Source organism: Armigeres subalbatus, chromosome 3, assembly GCF_024139115.2.
Source record: "Armigeres subalbatus isolate Guangzhou_Male chromosome 3, GZ_Asu_2, whole genome shotgun sequence".
NCBI classification, from domain to species: Eukaryota; Metazoa; Arthropoda; class Insecta; order Diptera; family Culicidae; genus Armigeres; species Armigeres subalbatus.
This window is the reverse complement of record NC_085141.1, coordinates 262452875-262473106: the sequence shown is the minus strand read 5'-3', so window position 1 is coordinate 262473106 and position 20232 is coordinate 262452875. Positions and strand designations below refer to the sequence as shown.

The 20232-nt window shown below is 39.2% G+C and overlaps 2 pseudogenes; one reads left to right on the top strand and one right to left on the bottom strand.

Moving 5' to 3' along the window:
- LOC134222439 (uncharacterized) overlaps window positions 1-17115 on the bottom strand; it is a 30661-nt pseudogene extending 13546 nt beyond the window's left edge.
- Window positions 17116-17430: 315 nt separating this feature from the next.
- Window positions 17431-18956, top strand: LOC134219396 (retinol-binding protein pinta-like; annotated as a pseudogene).
- Window positions 18957-20232: the final 1276 nt, after the last annotated feature.

Below are 20232 nucleotides of genomic sequence, written 5' to 3'. Positions count from 1 at the left end.
ACTTTCTGGTCGAAGCAATAACTTTGCGTGGAAAAAGAGATAACAATCATTCTCAATCTTAGTGATTTGAAACAGTGTTAATGCCATTTGGCATAACGAATTAATTATCTAAAGGCCATTTGGCATAAAAAAAAATTTGGCATAACGACCATTTGGCATGATTTGTTGGATACCTCGAGGCCACTTGGTATAACGACCATTTGGCATAATCGTTAAAAAGATGTATCAAATACAATAGGCCGGTAAAACTACCATTTGGCACAAAAAAGGTTAATTGTAAGAATATATGATTTCCAATCAATAAGGTAAAATGTAAGGTAAACGAGTAGATGACTCCTTCTTTAAAAGTATGCATTTGCCCAGAAAAATGCAAAAGAGTAGATGACTCCTTCTTCAAAAGTACGCATTTGCCCGAAAAAAGGCAAAAGAGTAGATGACTTCTTTGAAAGTATGCATTTGACCGGAATAAGGCAAAGAGTATATGACTCCTTCTTTAAAAGTATGCATTTGACCGGAATAAGGCAAAAGAGTAGATGACTCCTTCTTTAAAAGTATGCATTTTTCAAGAAAATGGCAAAAGAGTAGATGACTCCTTTAAAAGTATGCATTTGCCCAGAATAAGACAAAAGAGTAGATGACTCCTTTAAAAGTATGCATTTACCCGGAATAAGGCAACTCAGTAGATGATCCCTTCCTCAAAAGTACGCATTTGCCCGGAAGAGGGAAAAATAGTAAATGACCCTTCCTTCAAAAGTACGGCTTTGTTCGGAAGAAGGCATAAGACTAGATGACCCATTTTCCAAAAGAACGCATAAGTCGAAGGGTATATGATTTTTTACTAGGCATACGATCGAAATAAGACAAATGAGCTGATGTATCCATCTTTTAAGCACACGATTTTTCCTCATAACGAGAAAGCATGCATACATTTGGTTGGATGAATTCTAATGAGTAGATCATTCCTCCATTCGAAACACGCATTTGAAAGAGAAATTCTTTTTTAATCAATCACATTTTCCAAATTTACTCGGAATTAGGCGAAAAAGTAAATCATTCCTTAAAACCAGAGTCTCTTAATTCTCGTGTATACATGGATGAGACAGTGTGCCATGAGCTAATAAAGCTCACGTAGCACAGATTCAATGCGACGAGAGAAGCTAGCGCGCGCATAAAATAGCTGAGTGAGCGTGTCTCAATGTACGTCTCCTGAGACTCACCTCATGCGCTAAGAATACATAGCTGGGGTAACTTAGGCGACGATTTTATTGAATGAAAATTTCCCAAGCTGTTTACGCACCTTTGTTGTTGTTTTGCAAAGCGCAGCAAACAGCGCATGAGCTGATCGCATTGAGATATTATCTCAATGCGACTCCTGTATTAATGTAGAGAACACAGCTTCGTGAGACTCGCGTGCGCTACCTTTTATGTGCGCGTAGCAGTCGTTGCTCAATCTCATCCTTTTTTGTACGCGTGCATGATGTCTGCTTAAAACACGCATATGCCCAGAATAAGGCAATAATACAGATGTAAATCGAGCTTCTGCCTAGAGTTTTTATAATTCTTTTAATTTTTATGCCAAATGGTCATTATGCTAAATGGTTATTCAACTCGTCCTGATTTTCAATAAGAACGTTTATGCGAAGTCGCTTAAGGACAAGCATTTTGAATTTTAATAATTAAATAATACAAAAAATAGTGTAAGTAACTCGTACCGAACAAATAAATACCTTTAGTGATATTTTATTGTAGATGCCTTCCTTCATACCGATTTAATTCTTCCCTCTCCATGGTATCTGTAAAGCACTATCAAATGTTGCGCTTTCCAATTTTAATCGAATTGTTTCAACAACTAAAAACGTTATCAGACACATCTTTCTGTTTCCATTGGACTGCTTATATAATAAAATGTGTATCAAAATAATGAAATTTGTGAAAAAATCAAGTGACTACTGTTTTACAATTGATTTTTTTTGTTTTCTGACTATGTCAAATGGTTGTAGGTCATTTGGCCTAAAGTCGTTTGGCCTAATGACGTTTGGCATAAGCCGTTTGGCCTAATGTTTGGCCTAATGGTTGTTTGGCCTAATGGTTGATTTGCAATGGTCGTTTGGCATAATTTGAAAAACTGAAATTATTCTTTCTAGTAAATTATGTGAAAATGTTATTATTTTATTTATACTACATTTGAAATCCACATTATTGTTGTATAACAACATTATCCGATAGTCACATACGATATATACACTCCCGGCCAAAAGTTTGGGTTCACCTCGAAAATATAGGCAAAAATTTTGGTCTATTTTCTTCTTACTAAATCAACAAAATGATAGTTGTGCGCCGCCTCCGTATCAGTGGTGTCCCCGAAAACAGCACTTTGAAACTTGGATTCCGTCGGAGATACTTTTGTCTTATTATATTATGTTGTAAAATATATTGATTTTCTCTAAATTGAGCCCAAATTTCAAATAAAAGTGAAATGGAACCCAATTTTTTGAGGGGGCATTGATGATTTTCAGCGAAAAATTTTGTTTTATTTTTAAAATCAAAATGTTTACTCAAGTACATAGTATGCATAGGCCAAAAGTTTTTTTTTAATATTATTGTTTTCTTTATTAGGGAGACGGCTGGCGGCCAAGATTTGGTTCACCCACACATATATGTAAACTTATAAGTTTGGATTCATTCTGCTGATATGCGATTTAATTCATTTTAGCCGAATATTGTTTGAAGTACAGTTTTGATGATTTTAAAATAAAACAAAATGCTTCCGTCGAAAAATAATCAATTCCTCTCAAAGATGATTAAAATTGGGTTTCATTTCACTTTTCATTTCGAAATAAAATTCTGTGGGCTCAATTTTGAGAAAAATCAACATAGTTTTACAACGTAAATATAAGAAAATTGAGTATCTTAATGTAAAAGTTCACAGTGTCTAGCGTCACAAAAGTGAAGAAATATTAAAGTATAATAAGAAAACAAAACCATTCGATTTGGCAACATAAATTTCCGAACGTGATGCCAAAATCAGATGTTTATATTTTGAGTTTTACAGTTTTGACGTTGTATAGGAAACATATACAATCAAACAATATGGTTGACACCTTCTTTAAAGCATGTGCTGTTCTTTCGAAGTTACTGCATGTTGCTATGTTATTGCATATGACAAGCATTTTCCAAAATGTTGATGCCTTCTTTGAAGCATGATCAGTTCTTTCAAGTTATATACTGTTTTCATTGTCGACATTGCCAAAACATATCTGATTCATTGTTTTTTATACCTTTCTTTTTATAAATTCCTGGTTTTATTGTATTGTAAAAGTGATTTGAAATATTTTAACGTTAGTTTGTATTTCGCTTTTTGATCACATGGCTTTATTTTGCACCTACAAAAAGAATTTCATATAACAATATATTTCAATCGTTTACACCTATATGTACCTATTATGCCAAACGACCTAGGCCAATCGACCATTAGGCCAAACGACCATTAGGCTAAACGACCATTAGGCCAAATGACTTTAGGCCAAACGACCTTATGCCAAACGGCATTAGGCCAAACGACTTTAGGCCAAACGTGGCACAATCATGTCAAATAACTCTATTCTAGAGTTTTAATCAAAGGTGATTATTCCCTATTCATCGTAATGGAATATTTGAATAAAATCATAGAAAGGGAGGGGCTAATAAAGTTCACATCTGGTATGCAGCTTAGAGCATGCTTTAATTAATGACATTCAGTCATTTTAATCGAGAAATCATTGCAAACGTTGAAAATTTCAAATTTTCTAACTTTTTGATGATAACAATTTATCTCAAGAATAATCTGCCGAAGTACCTTCCACTCGTTGCTTATTTTGTAACGAATATAAACTTTTACAAATCGAGAAGGGTAATATATGGTTTATCTTGTTTATTTTTTAGGCAAACAACCCAAATTTGTGAAACGCCAGTTCTAAGGCATTATATAGGGTTACTGCTCCTTTAATTCATAACATGTACCTATATCAATAACCGAAAACAAAGCATTGGAGTGCAAATTGCTTTGTATCTCTTTTTTTTCAGATATGAGCACGTATGATAGCAACAACTAAAACGGACAGATTGAGCTAAATCGCCTCTTTTGCAGATATTGTGATGCGGATCATGAACAAATTCCCATACCAAATTCCTTACGAAATCAAAACTTCTGGTGAATGCTCTAATATATAGTATTTAGATATACCAAAACGAGGAACACAATCAATTTCGTGGAATAAGAATCTCGCTTAACTTTTCAAAGGACCTAAGTAACATTTTTCATGAATTAATTTAGTACTGCAATCAAAAGCTTTCATTTATTTCTGTTGATTGCGCTATTCAAATTAATTCATGAAGCATCACTGAGTAAGCAATCGTCGCTTTGTTGGGTACGCCTTCAGAGTTTTGGTCATGACTTATGAATGAGCAAATTATCCGAAATGAAGTGATACTATGCGTTATTCACTATGGAAAGAAAAATTCTTCCAAATTACACTAATAAATAACAAAATTTTAAGTCTTAAAGTATCCATAGTTTTAATACTAAACAAGATCATGTTGAAACATTCCTCATGACTTTCAATGGTATATGTAACATTTCGACGAAACGTTCCTATGCATTAAACGCTTCCAAGACCAAACTTTTATACATCTTTAACGAGGTAAGCATACCAATTGGAAACAATTTAAATATGGACAAAACCTAATGCTACTTTGTAATAATCGTAATATTAAATTATGGTCTTCAAAAGCCATTTTATTGCAGTCTACTGATGATCAGTTATAAAATAATAAAAATAATCGAACAAACATTCATTTAAAGTATGTATGTGAGAGTGTTAAGAGTAAAAGGAAAGAAAGTGGTAGACTCGAAATAATTCGCTGACAAAATATGGCATAACCAGTCATAATCTAATGGTTATATTCTACAAATCGTTCATTCAAGTAAGTGTTCTGGTTGTTAGACCAAACGAAGCCGGTGCCGTTTTTGTTTGACGGTGGACTGCAGCGTTCATGAGTACTGTCAATGTAAGTTAGCAACGTCGTGGTGGTTTCCATTCTTCCGAGATCATTGGCGAACTATGTACAACAGTTTCTTCATGAACCAGAGACGGCTGACAGGGACCAGGTATTTCGTTGCCTGCCGCGTCAAAGTACCGGAACTGTGCCTCTTCAAATTTCACCAGCGCAGGTCTTCTTCTGGTGGCTGAACAATGATCCGGGGCTGATGCATGATTCAAAAAGCTTTGCGGCGCAATAACAGATGATGATAGCGCCAGGGCGATCTCTTGTTTGAATTCGACTATTTGTGGCCGTTTGCTGACGAACAACGATCTCTTTTGGCCCATAAGTTTCGATCGTCCGACAGTTTACTGGCTGTTTAATTTGGATATATTGTGGAACGACTGCAGATGGCCTTAATGGTGGCATCGACAGTTCGTCGTTAGATCTGTTGGTAGTCGCCTTTATCTTGGTGGTGGTTTTGAATCCTAGTTGGTGGCGCGCTTGACCAGTGTTTTTCAGGAAGGCATTGAAGGCGCTCATATAATCAACACTTGTTTAACTGGGTAGGAGGTTTAGAATTTTCACTGGAGGAAGATGTACGACGATGGTCTGTACAGCTTTTCTTCATTTCGTTCATCCTTATGGTCCGTTGAACACGGTTTCTTGGATGGAGTTATGTTTCGTGAGATAAACGATGGATGCTTTTTCACCTCGCTCTCGTCAATTTGCTTAACCACCAGATTTGGAATACTGCTGATCTTTTTCGCCAAACTACTGTCAGACAGAGGCAAACTAATTGGCTTTGGCTTCTGCAATATATTAGAGGTTCTCGCCTCGACAATTCACCCGGACGATTTATCACAGTCACTGTAGTCGACTTTGGCGAGATAGCTTTCAACGAGGTCCCACCGACGTTACGTTACTACTTTTGTTTTGAGTACTTCCACTGCTAGTAACACCGTTGTTTATTCGACACCGTCTTCTTAAGATCGAGATCTTACCTTCGAACTTTTGTGGGCTCAACATTTTCAACTGCGGCGGGAGCTCTTTCATCAGTTGATTCTTGATCTTTTTCATCGCCGGCGATGTTCCGTTGCTGGCTTTTGGGCGATTTGCTTCGCTCTGCGATCTTTTATCCTGTTCATTGCTTTCTTTTCGAGATCGTTAAGTTTCTTTCACGCTGTTCTTTCTTCTCCTGTTCGCGTTCCTCTTTTCCAGTCGTTCATTGCGTTCCGTTCGCGTTCCTCATCTGAACTTTCTTCTCCTCTTCTCTGCGTTTGCGTTTGTCTCCAGCGGCCGGCGATCTAAACGTTGCTTTTCTCGCTCAGCCTTGGTAGCCTGTTGCTCTCTGGACAGTCGTTTCCTGGGCGATGATGTTCGCCTAGATCTACTCTGTGACGAATACCAATCGTCATCATAGTCACTGCCAGCCTTCTTCTTCTTGCGTTTCTTGCTTTTGGTGCTGTCTTCATCTTCATCATCCTCAGAACCGAACGGATCGTAGGACGAAGATTTGAAGCTTCTGAGCCAGCATCGGATTTGCTTGGTTGCACTCTTCGACTTCGTCATCAATGTCATCTGCCACTAGCGCACCATCAGGACCATCTTCACGTCGTCAGGAATGGGATTATTTAGATATCGTTTAAATCCAAGTCTGGATTCTTTTCTGAATGACATTTTGCGGATTTGTGGTTGCAATGTTACATGCTTTCTTCATCGGAGATATGCTCCCTTCCTCCGTAACAGTTCAATGCCCTCTTTATCACAATCGATAACTCGCGGCGGTGGCCCCACAATGTGACGGATCCTCAGGATGCGGACCAAAGTCCGTCCCATCCATCCGGCTTCGCTTATCCGGCTGAAAGCGCTTCACGAATATCCTGAGATCTTAACCATATCTGAACAGTAGCATTGAGTTGCTCCTTCCGTACTCGATCCAGCGAGGCAACGCGATTGGTCGATTCCGCGCATTAAACCCATGATTAGACCCTGCATGATATCCGAAGGAAAGGTTATCATAATTTCATTTTCCTCTGGTTATTTTATCGTATGGGATGTTATGTTGCTTTAAAATCTGCGGACTGATGAGGGTCATTTGTGACGCAGGAACGCCGCACACGTTTGAAACTCGCCGGAAACAACTGTTGGCTTTCTCTGGCCGGCCTCTCAGGGGACTGCGTACCACGTTTTGGGGCACCGAAGTGTAGATAGTTGATCAGTACAAATCCATATCTTCCGTGTGCCATGCAAATGTAGTTTTCCATGCCGAAATAAAGATAAGCGGTGTTCACTCCATCGATCGAGATCCATAATCCTGGTTGACGAAGTCAGAATCGTCCCAGGCGATTGATGTTCCAGATCTGAGCAAGTAAAGCAGAATGGAAGAAGGATTAATCGAAATGATCTGAAAGTTAATAAACTGTCCCATTACAATCATCATCAGTGACACTTGCAGACATCAGCGCCGTAGATCGGTGCAACGTAATAATTTTTCCAGTACTTCCGTTCTAAGTCTTCGAAGTCGAAGTGCTTTGGCGTAGCATACCTAAACAAAATAAATAATCGTTTTTCAAAAAATCTATCAGTGATAACATTTGGCATTAATTACCTTTCCGTATTGGCCAGTTCAGAGAACTGTTTCACTAAGTGAACCTTTCTGAATGTTAATTTGTTGATACAAGCCTTGCTTTCCGGCAACGACCTGGCAAATGGGCGCCAGGTTAATTGAGCTTACATCGAGGTCGTAACCCTTCTTCCGAGGTTTCCATTCTGGTGGGGAATAATCTGGTGGGAAAAGGAGAGAACAGACATAACAGTTTTAGAATAAGAAAATACATTTAATCTCTATCTTTCACAAGTCAAGGTTTAATTGAAATCATTCCAGTCTATGAAGTTCTGTGAATTTTAGAAACAAGTAACAAATGAGGGGTTAGAAGCAGAGGCAGGGCTGACAATCGTCATCGTCATAGCACGAAATGCCACGAGTGAGCGACGAGTTCATTGTCTTATTGCTACTCTACGCATCGTCAGAACGCGCACGACGTGGCTTTCGTCGTGTAACCAAATCGTCCTGACGACATCGAAGAACGAAGACTTCCCGTTATTCTTCAAGCGGCAGCTGCCATGCGAATTTTACTAATTCTTTGTAATATGGATTTTGCAACAATGAAGCGTTATGAATGCTATCGATTCATTTATGTTCAAATTTCCTACTATTTGTTTATTTGAGACGCTATTATGTTTTAATCAGTCCGTCTATAATGACGTGCAGACAATTGTGTGAAGAAGTGACGACGAAAATCGTCAACTTTTGGCTGCGCAACTATCGTCGTGGTACGCATGCGGCGCGAAAACGAATAGGTGTTGCGTCGTGCAATGCTATGACGAAGACTTAATTTTTCGCTTTCTTCATACGACGAGAATGACTATCAGCCCCTGAGCAGAGGGTTAAGTGATATTTTGGTCAAATCTGAGTTGGCTGTAGTAATAAAAACTTTGGTTTTATACCTTTTTGGCAAAATGTTGATATTGTTTGTACGTTGTTTTCAATAAGAATAAAAAAAAGTAATTTTTCAGCTCTTATACAACTCGTCCCCAACAAAAAAAAACTTTGTACTTATTTCTCTCGAACATATGTTCTTGTCACTTACACCTTTTTGCGTTTCTCAAATTAATTCAAGGGAGGGGCAGTTGGCTCCAAGACGTCCATAATGTCTGACGTATTTATGCCCAACGGAAAAAATATTTGTTTTTGCAAAACGAATAATTAATTTCACATGAGATTTGACAGTCATTTTTAGGGATAATTTTTCTAATTTGCTTAGTACATTAATGTGCATATTTTGAAGAGCTGCAAAAATAAAAACTGAGTGTGTAAAAACCTCAAAATAAATATCAGAAAAAATGCATCATGAACAATAAAAAAGAATGAGGCCAATGTTTCACGCAAGCTGTGAGCAATGTTACGATGGGGTGGCTTGTAGGTACGGTGCTAGTCGATCCGGTCAGATCAGTCAAAATTGATGAAAAACAAGTCCAGATCCAGTCGGTCAGATCGATCAAAACCAGGTCCAGGTCGAATCAGTTCGAGATCAAATCCAGATCCGAAGTCCAGATCCAGTCGATCAATCCAGTCAAGGTCAGTCAAACCCCGATCCAAATCAGTCAGGTCAGATCCAATCTAGGTCAAGATTGAGTCAGGTTCCTGAGTCGATCGAATCCAGAATCGATCCAGTCAATCCATTCGAGTCAGTCAGAGTCAGTCAAGATCGAAATCCAAAATCGATCCAATCAAATTGATCAAGATCAGTTCGGTCCAGATCAGTCCAGATCCAGTCAGATCGAGTCAAGAATTCGGTCGAGATCAGTCAGATCAGATCCAAGATCCAGGTCAGATCCAGTCCAGATCCCTGTTCAGTCGATCCAAGTCAGGTCAGTCGGATCCAAGATCGATGGAGTCCAGTCGGGATCGGTCTGGTTCGAGTCGAGTCAAGGTTCAGTCCAGTCAAGAATCCAGTCAGGTCAGTCAGGTCAGATCCAGATCGAATCAATCCGGGTTCAATTCAGTCAAATTCAGTCAGTCGGTCAGTCAGGTGATCCAGTCCAAGATCCAGGAGTCAGATCCAAGTCGGTCAGGTCAGTCCAGGTCGGTCCAGATCCAGTCCAGGAGTCAGTCCAGATCAATCAGTTGATCTGGTGGAGTCCGGTCCAAGTCAGATCCAGTCCAAATCCAGTCCAGATCCAGTCCCAGATCCAAATTCAGAGTCAGTCCAAGATCGAGTCCAGATCCAGGTCCAATCGATCAAATCCCAGTCCAGGTCAGTCCAGATCCGGTCCAGATCCGAACCGATCCAATCCAAGATCCAGATCAGATCAAGACCAGATTGAGTCGATCAGATCAGATCCAGGTCGGTCAGATCGATGATCGAATGAGGTCCAGATCCGGTCAGTCCTGATCCAGTCAGGCCCGAGTCCGGATCGGTCAGGTCAAAGATCCAAGGTCGATCAAAGATCCAGTCTGAAATTCGGTCAGGTCAGTCAGATCCGGATCAGAATCGGTCCGGATCCAGTCCGGGATCGGTCCAGATCAAGTCAGATCGGTCCAGATCCAGGTCAGGTCAGATCCAGTTCAAGTCCAAGTCAGATCGGTCCAGATCGGTCAGGATCAGGTTCATTGATCCAGTCAAGATCTAGTCCAGATCGATCCAGGTCCAGATCCAGATCCAGTTCAGATCAGTCGAGTCAGATCCATTCGAAAGTCCAGTCGGATCGGTTCAAAGTCAGTCAAGATCGGTAAAGAGCCAGTCCGATCGATTGATACAGATCCAGTCGAAAACCAGTCCAGATCAGATCCAGTCGATCCAGTCAGAGTCCAGTCAGGTCAATCCAGATCCAGTCCAGTCCAGGTCAAGTCCAGGTCAGTCCAAGTCCAGTCCAAATTGATCGAGTCCAATCAGATCAGTCAGATCAGTCCAGATCCAGTCACGTCAGTCAGGTCGGTCCAAAGATCAGTCAGGTCGAGTCCGATCCAGTCCAAGATCCAGTCCGATCGAGTCGGTCAAGATCCAGTCCAAATACCAGATCCAGATCAGTCCGATCGAGTCGAATCGGGTCCAAATCCAGTCAGGTCCAGTCCAGGGTCCAGTCAGATCTGATTCAGAGATCAGTCCAAATCTGAAATCGAATCGGTCCAAATTCGAAAGTCAGGTCCAGTCCTAAGTCCAGACCAAGGTTCAGTTTGAAGTCAGTTCAGTCAAGATCAATCCAAGTCGAGTCAAAGTCGAGTTCAGATCCTGTCCAGATCCAGTCAGATCGGTCCAGATCCGGTCCAGATCCAGTTCAAGATCAGTCGAGATCAGATCCAGATTGATCGAGTCTAGTCCAGTCCAAGATCGAGTCCGAGTCGAGTTTTCAGATCCAGTCAAGATCCAGATCAAACCAGTCAGAAAGCCAGTCCAAGTCCAGTCGATCCAGATCAATCGAAGAACCAGTTCAGATCCAGATCGGTCAATCCAGATCCAGTTCAGGTTCAGTCAAGATCGATCCAGATCCGATTCAAATCCAGTCCAGAGTCGAAGTCAGGTCAGATCAGTCCAGATCCAGTCAGGTCGATCAAGTCCAGTCGGGTCGATCGATCCAGATCCAGTCAAGTCAGATTCCAGATCGAGTCAAGATCTGATCCAGATCGGTTCGATCCAAGTCAGGTCGGTCCAAAGATCGGTCCGATCCAGTCCAGATCCGGTCCGATCCAGTCAGATCGGTCAGGTCAGTCGATTAGATCCAGTCGAGTCGGTCCAGATCAGTCCAAATCAATCCAAACCAATCCAAACCAATCCAAACCAATCCAAACCAATCCAAATCCAATCCAAATCAACCAAGATCAATCAGATCCAATCCAAATCCAATCCAAAGTCAATCCAAATTCAGTCAGGTCCAATCTAAACCAAACCAAATTCAATTGAGTCCAATCCAATCCAAATCAATCCAAATCTAATCCAACCAACCAGTCCAAACCAATTCAAATCCCATCCAAATACAATCCAAATCCAATCTAAATCCAATCCGAATCCAATCCAAACCCATTGAAATCAAAAACAATACAAGATCCAATTCAAGTTTAATACAACCAACCCAAATTGAAGTCCAATCCAAATCCATTCAAATCTAATTCAAATTAAATCAAATCCAATCCAAATTCAATCTTCACCCAATTCATACCCAATTCAAAAACCATTTCTAATTTCAAAACATACCAAATTCCTCAAAATTCTATCAAATTTAATATAAACCTTATCACCATCAAATCCAAACTAAGCCATTTCAATCCAATCCAAACACTATCCAAACTTTATCCAAAAGAAATCCAAACGCAATCAAAATTTAATCCAAATTCAATCCGAATCCATTCCAAGCTCCAAATGCCAATTCTTATTGCGATTCCCATATTCATTCCCATATTCATTTAAAAATAAATCAATTCCAATGTACTGTTACCTTCGAGTTTGCTTCCAGTTTTCCAAACGCTTATACGGTCTCTGAAACACATCTTCAAATCTAGAAACTTTTTTCAAATGGAAGTTCAGTAAACAAAATATTTGAAACCTAATTCCAAAACCGTTATTTTCATCGAATCTTAAAATATCGATTCAAAATTTTATTTTGCTTCAATCAAACATGTTTCATTTCCGATTCAATTCAAACTTAACCTATTTTATATAATTCTTTTTTCAACTTGTCTTCGCTTTGTTTTTTTTTTTGCTTTTCCGTCGAGTGGCCTAGCGGAGACGCATTTTTATAAACTTTCCATATTTTTTTTCACTTTTTTTGTTTTTATTTTAGCACGATCTTTTTTAGTACTTTAATTTGTCACCCGGCCTACTCCTCTGCCCTTTCGTCAGGGAGCCTACCGGGGACGCTAGCATTTTTCGGTTATTTTTTCTTTGTGCTATCTCTTTTGCACTTTTTTTCGTCTACCAGCCATACTACTCTGCCCTTCTGTCAGGGAGCCTACCGGAGACGCTAGCTTTCATCAAATGCATTCTTTTTTTTGCACTATTTCTTTGTCACCCGGCCTACTCCTCTGCCCTTCCGTCAGGGAGCCTACCGGGGACATTTTCCGTTTATTTTTTTTCGCTTTTCGGCTTTACATTTTTGTTATTCTATTTTGTTTTTTAGTATTTTCCTTTTCTAGCTTACCGTTACTTGACCCCACTATTCACTATTCACATATTTTCATTGAGCACCACAAAAAATCAACAAAAAAACCCAAATTAATCCACCTAGTGGTGACGATGCCTTTCTCAATTAAATCAAGATATACTGAAGGTGGTAACTTCGTTTTTTCTCCAATTCCTATCTACCAAAAATGTTGGCAATTTTTTTTTTCTGTAAAATAAGCATAATACATTATGTTATAATCAAGCTATGACGGTCGTGAAATTTTCTTTTATCCATTTTTGACAGAGACATTATTTCAAGTATTGTTATTTGTAACACATATTGATATATGTAATTGTAACAATTGTAACACATATTGATAAAAACATCATGGGTCTCCAAGGCTTCTATAAAAGGTTCGATTTCGGAGTGAAACGTACACGAACATTTTGAAAATTAAGCCAATAATTCTCAAGGCCGACTAGAATATGACGTCAAATGCATTTAAGATTATTCAACCAACGACACCCCCACCCCCCTTCGCCAAGGTGCGATGCCATTTTCGAACGATTCCTAAATATAAATAGAAGACTAACAAAACCGCATACATAATATAATATGGAAATAAGGAGATGTATAAAACGAAAACTATATTCAAATTTGCCCTTGAAATCACCCAAACTTCACCCAAACTCCACACCACCCATCATACCACACACCACCCAAACCAAACAGCATGTTGACGCATCAATGAAACCCCTCTTTTTCCCCTTCCAATGTATGACACAAAACAAACGCAAACAGCACCATGGCCACGAGCGTAGGGGAAGGGGGGGCAATATGCCCTAGCTAAGCAAAAGCTGCTCTATTGTCATATTTGTAACGCTATTCATGGGTATTTTTACATTATGCATCAGTTAAATTTTAAATAAGATAGCTAGTTGATGCCATTCAAAAATTGTCAAAAATCTCAATCATATTGATAATATTCACATTTCAAAAAAGTGGTGATATTCTGTTTGCTGAAAAAACTCATGAGGCAAAAATGCCTTTTTAGCTGGCAGCTCCCTAGAGAACAAAGTACCACGCGTCAGCGAAATCAGCATTCTAGTATGGATAGTACGTGGAGACGCAAGTACTTTGTAGGTTATTGCCACTAGGGCGTTTTGCCTCGCCAAAATAAAATGTTAGATGTTTCTTCAAAATGTGGAAATTTTCGGTTTTTCCGACCTTTCCATGCACTATTTTGAAACTTTCTTCGCCTATCCTACATAATTTTAGATCTAGTTTTGTTACGGACATCTTAATGACGGTAAATATGAGGGAAACCACAAAAGGCGTTTTGCATCGGGGGGGCGTTTTGGGGCCTCTTCCCCTACGAACCAGCAGTTAATCGTGTCGTTATCGAGTGCAATTTCTGTTGCCAACGATGAAACCACAGATAAATTAAACTTACAACTGTGTTGGTGCGAATGCTCCGATAAAGTATAATGGCAATAAACATCATCGAGTCGGCTCTAAACTTAAAAGCGCGTACGTTGTTCGTCGATTAGTTTTCGTGTTCAACACGTTCCACATTGCAAGCTTTGAAGAGCTTTGCTCGTTGCGTTAGCGTTATCGATATTGCCGTAGCGAGGTTTCTAACCCATCGAGCAAACGTAATTTATATTAGCATGGTAACTGCTCAATGCTCGTAGTCCCGATTACATGGGAAAAAATGGAAAACTGCCTAAACCATTTTCCTTGTCAGCTGCGAACGCATTAATCAATCTTGATGAAATTAAATAGCATGTAATTAGAAGAGTGGCTTTGCAGAATGCAACTTGTTGCGATAAAATCCGTTAAGTCTAAGTACATGAAAATCGTGTGAGTTTTTGAGGTTGAAAAAGTGACCATACAGACACACAAACATACACACACACATACATACACACACAGACATCACCTCGATTCATCAAACTGAGTAGAATGGTATAAGAAACATTACTATCAGATGTTCCTGTAAAAAGTTGGTTTTCAGAGTGAAATGATAGCCTTTCGGTACAACTTTGTTGTACGAGAAAGGCAAAACAGTTCAAAATCCACAGGCTGCATCATTGTCGTGACCCAGACGAGGTTTCTAGACTCATCCGTTCGTCGCAACAATACTCAGCAAACTGATTCGCACTTCGTTTTTTGACACGATCATTCCGAAATGTTTTCGTGATAGATTGAATCAATATGTCTTAAAACCAAGGTAGCTCGCTACACATTAAAAATAAACACACAACAAGAGAGTATACTATAATAAGAAATTTACTGATTGCTAATATCACAATGCAGTAGAGTGGACAACTTTTTTCGATATTTTATAGACCTGATCTTATCTACTACAAGGACCATCTTTAGCGGTGTGCAAGAAGACGGTGTGTGGCGGCGAAAAATGAACCACGATGTCGCCCAACTCTATGGCGAACCCAGTATCCATAAAGTAGCAAAAGTCGGAAGGGTACGATGGGCAGGGCATGCTGCAAGAATGCTGAACAGCAATCCTCGAATGCGTCCCATGATCGCCAAGTCGTTCTATACCTGGCCAGCCCACCTCGCTTGCTGCACTCCACGCCGTCTCGTACCTGCCGAATAGGAGGTAACCATTTTCTGTGTTCGCCTCCGATCCGGCAGGTACGAGACGGCGCGCCGGCGTGAAGTGCAGCGAGCAAAGTGGAACAGAACCAGAACTGACCAGAACAGAACGACTTGGCGAGCGTGGGGCGCATTCGAGGATGGAAAGATGTGGCCTCGAACCGTCTTTTGTGGCAACAATTTGGTGATTCAGTATTATCGGTTTAAATGTATGCAAAATAAATGAACTATTGAATTCTTCTTCAAAAGAACCTACCTAGAAGATCCATGTGGGAAATGGTGAATATTTCTGAAGTAATGACGCTCGTCATTGGAACAATTAATTTTATAAACGCGACTGAACTCAAACCACCATCAATTCCAAATGATGAAGGCAGAATACAGAGATTCGCGAAATCGTAAAATTTTAATCTTTTCGAAAGGAAATTGTTTTTAAAAGATAAAGGAAAGCCCAAGGCTGAACAACCCTGAATGATTGAGTGACTTAGCTTTTCTATAAGATATCAACAAACACCTCAATGACTGGCACATGAAGCAACCAGACAAGGATCAACACGTCGAACTCATATTATCCAACAAGCATGTTATTATTATTATTATTAGCTTTCCTCCAGCTTACCTCCAGCCCTAGGCTGGCTCATTTCTTAACATTAATGCTTTTGAAACAATCTTTTTGACACAGTTGATTGCCTCATCTTGTTTAAAACAGTTCATGCAAATCTGGTAAATATGCGAAACCCTTCAACATTAATTTTTAAGCCTTTTCGCTGATTTTCGAGAACACAGTAACGAAATTTCCATTGTATTGATCTCCAATATAACAACGAGCTCAGATCTAAATTCAAAAGCACATATGTATCTGTGTGAACAGCTATTTTCAAGAATTAAGGTTGTAAAACTTTCGGTCGCCGTAAAAGAAAGCGAAAACAAACAACAACAAATAATTTTTGAATGCAATAAAATCATGATTTAGTTTGTTTTCCTATCCTATTGGACCACTTATGAATTTGATCACAATCGGTAACTGCGCTCAAAATCTATGACGAAAATAGTGTATCAAATAAAAAAAGTTGATGCCTTGGCTAATTACAGAAAGGGCAGTATAACTAGTATGAATCTTTCCCAAGTAACATTTTTAGTTCTATAACGCTCTTGAAGACAATTATTTACTCTACAAGAGTGCCTTAAAACCATTTTAAAACCAAAATGTTACTGGGGTTGTTTGGATTTCTTGTCTGTGTCTCCTGTTCGCGAAGAGGTTTCAGGGCGAGAGGGGCCAATCAGGGGGTGGCGAATTCGATTCTTGGTCCGATCAAAAAAGTTTTCGGGTGGGAGGCATTCTCAATCCCCTGGGCATAGTACATATTGTATATATCCATTGTGTTTGCTATACAAAATACTTATTCATTAAATAACAGGCATATCACGGTGTCTCTATAGAGAAATATTTTTTTTAAATAATCAGTATCTCTGAAACACCCACCACGCTTTCCTCTTTCATATCGTGAGTAAACTAGAATATTTTGGAATTTTTGGTCCAAACTCCATAGAACGATAGCCGATATGAACACTCACCACATTCCCCCTCCCCCACCCCACATGTATGAAAAAATGAACCCCGATAGAACATTTAAAAAAAGAGGAAAACCTATACCTTCGTGTAGTGGGTGTTTTAGAGATACTCATGTTTTTTTTTAAATAAGCCTCTTCGGACAAAGACAGCTTGATAGAAAAGCTTTTAATTGACAACTGTGGAAATACTAAAAGAACAATAAATGAAAAGCAGTTTATGTTCTAGCTGAAATGCAGAATCATTGAATATTGAAGGATATTGATTATTGTCTTTCAACTCGGCTATAAATTCATATGCAGTATACTTTTTATAGTGTCATTGCAATGGAACATTGTCCAATGGATCTAATTACAGCCTACAGCCCTGCTTTGCATAAACATGGAAATATTTAATAAATTTGTTAACATTTTCTCAATTTCCATGTGCCACGCGATCACAGAGCTGCTACGGAATGCCATCTGTATATCAAATGGAAAATGAAGGCGAAAACCCGTACGATTCTGCTTTCGTCTTATTATCTAATCACTTCGCATTGATTATATTCGCATAAAATGCTATCGGGAATAAACGTAGATAGTAAGCAGACAGATTAATTCAGTACAGTTCCAATCGTCACTTTGTGCTGAGCAAACATATAAGCCTAGAAGGCTAACCCTGTTGCACATGTGAGTATATAATGTTTTCGAATTTTCAATATTTTTTTTCAATTATTTTTTAATCAATTATTATTTTAAATCAATTCATATTCAATTTAATCGTTGTCTTTCTAATTGATAATCATTCACATAGTGCACATAGCGCTAGCTTAATATTTAATCTTGTTCATCAATTCCAATTAGTTTCTGCAAATTTTCATTTAATAGGTACTATATTGAATCAATATTTTCTTTACTACAGTATGAAATTATTAAAGTAATACTTAATGATCATTAAATGTATACCATTGCACAAAAACATCTTTTATCGCGAACAAAGGTAGTTTCTTATCACAATCAATAAAGCTCAGCCTGCGAACTTGAAAAAGATTAAACTTATTCGGTTCTGCTCATTCCCAGATTACAATTCCGCGCAATTCGCCATGCCTGATATTCGTCCGCTGTCTCCTGAGCTTGCCCTGAAGGCAAAAGAAGAGCTGAACGAAATTCCAGACCGAATAGAAGAGGATTTAGCAACGCTGCGTACATGGTTGGCCAAGAGCCCTCACATCAAGTCACGCAATGATGATCAATTTCTGCTCATGTTTCTGCGTGGTGCCAAACATAGCATCGAACGAGCCAAGCAAAAGCTTGACTTATACTACACCATTCGAACGGCTCTGCCTGAGCTGATCAGAAATCGTGATCCTTATGACGAGAAAATGGCAGCACTGATGAGACTGGGATCAGCAGTTCCTCTGCCCAATACCGAAACCCCATCTAGTCCTCGCATTTTCCTTATTCGACCAGGTGCTTATGACCCGGCCAAATTCACCATCCAAGATGTGTTCAAGTTTAACTCAATGATGGGAGATATTATGATGAAAAGAAGATGACAACTTAGGCATTGCTGGACAGATGGGAATCCTAGATTTATCCAACACCACGATGGCCCACTTCTTGCAATTCAATCCCACGTTTGTGAAAAAGGCCACAATGTGGTCGCAAGAGGGTTCACCGTTACGTTTGAAAGGATTCCACTACATCAATACACCTTCTGGATTTGAAACTGTTTATAATTTATTCAAATCTTTCATGACAGAGAAAAACCGATCACGGGTAAGTGAAAGCGAATTTTGCATAAAATGAAACCTGTTTAAATTTAAAACCATATTCTTACATGATTGTAGCTGATGGTACATGGTAGTAACATGGAATCCCTGTACCAATATATTCCAAAACGTTTGCTACCATCGGAATACGGTGGTGATGCTGGCCCGATTCAAGATTTAGTTGATAAGTGGGTTGCAAAAATAGAGAGTAACAGTGATTACTTCAAGGAAGATGAACAATACGGAACTGACGAGAAGAAACGGCCAGGAAAACCTAAGAATGCGGATTCGCTTTTCGGCATCGAAGGCTCATTCCGGAAATTGGAAGTAGATTGATTTTGTGAATTATTGTTTGATTGGAATATACTTCATTACTAAATCAGTAACTTTTTTTTCGTAATGAAGAAAACTCCATTTATGGCGACTGGCATGTATCATGTATGAGAGAGAGACATACCCAAACAGACGAAAATATGTAGCATGATTTGAAAACAAAATGAAATATTGACATGATTGATATAAGAGATTGAAAGTTCGACGATAATATCGATATGCTGCATTGCAATATTTTGAGAATACATATCAGATTAGGCCTACTCAAATAAGTGATCAATATCTCAAGCCAGAGCTTGAGATTGTTTTAAGTGAAGCCTTCTTTGTCACCTCACTTCGTAACAAATTCATATTCGGTTTCGCACTGTCAATTTCCGAATGGATATCAGTCAGTGAGTATTTATTTGTATTCCGTAGACTAATAAATTTTTTTTTTTTTTTTTTATTCAATTCGTTTATTTGGTAGGCCCAGTCGTGTATAACACTTTACAGGGCCAATATCAAGTGTTAATAATTTAACAAGATTACATTTAATTACTATTAAAACAAAATCTAATCATGATAAATATCAATATCATCAACAGCAATATTATAGGCAGATGCTATTCTAATTCTGTCCTCCTCTATTATCAGTTTACGCTCGTTCTCGTCGGTTATCCATTCATAGGTTGGAACTCTAAATCTTCTCTTCTCTTTAGGCGAGTCTGCTGGTAGTGTGATGACAATACCGTCCGTATCGTTTTTACAGGAGTTAGCTGCATTATTTGCTGTATCAAAATCCAGTGATTGTTGCCGCTTCTTCCTAGTTTTTCGCTTTCTGTTTAGATTTTTCGCTGTGCTGTGTAGCACAACTGGGTCCATCATCAAGCATACCGTTTGCTGTTGCGGATTCTTTTGTTTGTTCCAGAACAACGCCACCGAGCTTCTGCTGATTTGTATTTCCACTCCGTCGCTCTTGCACCACCGGACACACTTTTTTCAAATGCTTGTCTGATTTGCAAGCGAAACACTTTGCCTTCATACCGTCGTAATTAATTCTACCTTTTCGGTGTTTGAAGAAAACCACCTCAGGGATATCCTGCTCGATATTCATGTAGAGCCCGCGTACACCAGTGAACATGTCAAGCTGGAACTCGGCTGGAAATCGCTCACGCACAGTTCGTGTCACATTTCCGAACTTCGACATCACAGATGAAAGCTCGTGATCTGTCACCTCCGGTGGCAAGTCATATACCCGTACGTAGCGAGTATTTCCTCCCGCCACGGACATGTGCACCAT